The sequence below is a fragment of the Condylura cristata genome, unplaced genomic scaffold (assembly GCF_000260355.1).
Source record: "Condylura cristata isolate star-nosed mole 26May11 unplaced genomic scaffold, ConCri1.0 scaffold00021, whole genome shotgun sequence".
In the NCBI taxonomy this organism is placed as follows: Eukaryota; Metazoa; Chordata; class Mammalia; order Eulipotyphla; family Talpidae; genus Condylura; species Condylura cristata.
In genome coordinates this window covers 24,329,267-24,333,329 of record NW_004567122.1, presented here as the reverse complement: position 1 = coordinate 24,333,329, position 4,063 = coordinate 24,329,267, and positions in this window count along the sequence as shown.

The following is a 4,063-nucleotide window of genomic DNA, read 5'->3' as shown; positions in this document are numbered from 1 at the left end:
AGAAAATGAAGGCCACAGTACATCTTGCTGATTATATTACCCCACTGAGAGGCAGAAATAATCCTGAAGGTGGCAAGTTAAATCACTACTTTGTAATTTACTAAAACAAAACTAATGCCCAAAGAAATGCTTTCTCTACCGTTTTATAGCAATTTCACCATTAAACTGTCTTTGATTGCAATTCATAACAATGAATAAAGAAAAGGAAAAAAGATATCTTCAGCCCTGCAGAGAAATTTATTCTCCTGAACACTAATGACTTTCCCCATAAGCAAAAATACTGAGCATCATTTCCAGAGCAGTCACAATGCACCTAAAATGATGAGTGGGAATGAGCAGGGTCACACTGGTACGCCAGCCGCTTCATCCTCCTTCCTCCCCAGAGAAAGTCACCAAGGACTTCTTCTGGGGCTAAGGCCTGCAGAGCCTCCCAGAACCGCCTGGTGAGCCAGCCCAGCGGTGTTCCTCTGCGGACAGCCCTGGAGTCTGCAGTTAACACGTTTGACCTTCAAAGTTCAGGGGTGTCTATGCTAATGGGGCCCAGCCTGTGGGGGGAACCAGATCTCAGATAGATGTGGACTCAGTGTTCAGAGGCCCATCACACAGGCAGGCCATAGTGACTGGGGGAGGGAGACAGGACCACACTGAAGAAACTTAAGGAACCCCCACCCCAAGACCAGTACCTGCTAGGAACAGGTAAGCAGCCCTCCACAACTTGCCTGGACATACAGGAAGGAAGGGGGCACCAGGCACCCTGTCAACTAGTCAATTCCCCCCACTCAGACACACTCCTTGGGCTGCCCCCTCAGCCCTGTGGATTCTGTTCCCATGTGACACGGACATCTCTCTCCAGCCAGCTCTCTACTGTGTGTGCCTAAAATATCCAACCGCCACCTTGACATTCCCTCAGACATTTCAACACCACTGCAAACTAACAGATGGGACAAAGCCAGCCAAATCTGGGTTAGGGATATTCTCCACCAAGCCTGATATTCCAACAGAAGGATGGGTCCCTTCAGCAGGCCAGCTCTCCCACTGGGGTAAGCAACCCCTTGACCCGCCCTCCACGCCTCCCCTTTCCTCACACCACATGCCCAGTCCCTCGCCAAGTCCTGAGGGCTCCACTCTTTAAACGTCTTTCAGTAAGTGCACTCCTCTGTGTGTCTGCCTCCATCACCCCACGCAAGCCGCCACCATGCTGATCTCGGCAGCCATGTCCTGTTCTCACTTCCGCTCTGACAGCTGAGAAATCCATTCTCAACCAGAAGCTAGGGCAAGTCACTCAGCTCAAAACCTTCAGTACAACCTCGCTGCTCTTTTTTAAAAAGACCTATTTATGCATACAAGATCTGGGGTGCAAGCCAGAGATGAGGGCATTGAAAGGATTCACCAGAGTGTGGAGCAGAACAGGCGGATTGACTGAAATACACTGCTGAGGGGAGCAGCGGGCAGGACAGAAGAGGTCTGCTGTGCCATGTGGATCAGCTCCCTGTCCGGGGAATCGAACTTGTGCTGCAGTGGCTGGTGACAGCTTCATGGCACTGTCTTTAACTCCTGCATTACCAGGGAGGCCTCCCCCATTGCTCTTTTGACAAAGACCACATCTTCCCCTGGCTTTGACGACTGTTGGTTGCCTCTCCCACGCCAGCCCCCACCATGGGGCTCAGCACTCCACCACTAGCCTTCACCTGGTCACCTTGAACCCTTCCGCACATGCCAAGTCTTTCCCTCCTGGTTTATCACCTCCAGGTTATCCTCCAGGTTATCCTGTAGCTTAAGCATGCCCTCCATGGTAGACCATCTTCCTAGGTGGAAATTTCCCTCCCTGCCCTCATCAGCTGTGATAATGCTTTCACTTGCACGTTACTCATCTAAGTCCCATACAGGAGGGGCCATATAGAGCCTATTCTGCTCATCACCACACCTCCAGTGAATCATTACCACATAAATAAATGATGACTAAGGGCAAGAACAGGGTTCCAACCACGAGCCAACCGCCATTTCTCAAGGTCAGTCCCTACTGTCCACATGACTCAGCCTGAATGTCCACTGCCAGTGTCCCTGGGCTGACTGGACCCCTAGAGCAAACCAACATTTGATAACAGCCCCTCCTTTACCTCTCCCATGAGACAGTGAGGATGGTTCTGGCCACTTTTCCATATACTTGTAGACACACACCACAGTACTCTCCCCTGTGTCCTTGAGGCCCTGCCCAAGGAACACAGAAAAACCACACAGCAAAAGCAGAGAAAGAAGTCATGGTCCAGTCTGCCAGAACCACCTTCCCACCCGTGGGCTTCTGTATTTCCTAGTCAGCCCCTCCTACATAGCGCCCTCCATGTACAGACCCATCATCACCCTTCAGAGAAAATAAACCACCCCAAGCAAACACCACAGGTGTTAAGGGGACATTTCCAATGAGCCTGGCTGCTATTTATGACTAGCAGGTTTGACGGCATGTGGGATGGATGGGCCCTACCTTCTGAGACACTAAAGCATTCCCTGGAAGGGATTTGGCCTGAGAGTGAAAGGGCCACCCACGGCAAACTTGACCTACAGACCAAGACCAAGCCTGGTAGTGACGGGGGTGTGCCTAGACCCTGCGGAGTCAACCTGGGTGCAAAGGAGGAGAAGGAGAGCTATGGAAACCAGAAGCTGCCCTCCTGTGAGCACTGCAGAGCTATAAGATGCCTGCGGTGTGGGTGCGGGCCCCTTGCCGAGACAAAGTGAACAAGGAAGAGAGGATGCCCTTCACTTGTGCATGAGCTCGGATCACACAGCTGACTGAAATGCCCAAGAACAAGACTGCAGGAGAGAAGGGGGTGCCCTTCAGAACGACCCCCCATAGTGAGGAGACCCTAGCCAGAGTGAGCAGGGCCCACAGGACGGAGCTGAAGCAGAAGAGACACCACCTCGTCTCTGACCAGACAAACAGATTATAGATCTAAAGCAGAATCATAAAACATCTAAGGATCCCATGCTGGGAACTGGCTCCTGATGGGGCAGAGTCCAAGGAATTCTTTTAACTGTGTGTCAGCCGGGACGGGGCTCAGATCCCCCAGTTACTTTTCAAAATCTTTAAAATCAAAATGGTCCCCCGAGACTGCAACCTTCCAAATCTGAGTTCAGAGAGACAGGTTTATGGATCGTTATTAAACTGCTGAGAAAAGGTATAAACCAGGAGAATATCAGACATAAATCAGATAAATGAGGCTGCGGCCCCATTAGTAATGAGGAGACTTGGACGCAGGCCAGTAGCACCCACGTCTCACAGACACTTGGTTCAGCAAGGGCGAAGACCAGTAGGTGAAGGCCCGAGCTTCACGCCCTCGACCTCCAACTAGGCCCACCTCCCACCCTCTACAGTCAGACCTGAGCCCCTGCCTGGGTGTAAGTGCCAATGTCCCCTAATGGTGCCCCCACATGGGCCAGGCACAACCTGCGGATGCTCCCCTGAAACTGCAAAGGGGATTACCCCTCCCCCAAGCACCCTGAGCCTGAAGCAGCAGATACTCCCTGGGACTCCCAACACCAGAGGGGTAAGAGCCCTGATGAAGAAGGAAGGTCATGGGAGGTGACGAGGCTGGAGGGGAGGTCAGACCCACATCTACTCAGGGGACTCAAAGGGCGCCAAAGTCCCCTTGGCGCGAGGCCTGAGCCAGCAATGACAGGGTGCCAGCCATGCTGGTGGAAGGTAGGCGGGAACGCGGATAGTCTCCTAGTGCTCCTCTGTGAGGTTCCTTCCCTGTCAGTGGTGCTGACTCTGGGGCCTTTGGGAAGATCAAGCTTCATTAGTGATGGAAAAGGGAGGTCTTGTGTACTCGGGAGTGCAGGGGGAGCCCAACAGGACGATGCTGCGGCCTCCCAGGGCAGCTACTCCCAGGCGTGCTGAGCACCAAGGAGCAGCAAGCAGAGGTCACCCCAGGGTGAGAGATGGGGAGCACAGGCCAGTTCTTGAGCCCCAACGGCCAGCGAGGGCAGCTCTGCATCCAGTTGGCAGACAAGCTGGCTCGCGTCCCCTGCCAAGCCTGCTTCACCTGCCTTCAGTTCCTATTTGGGGCAA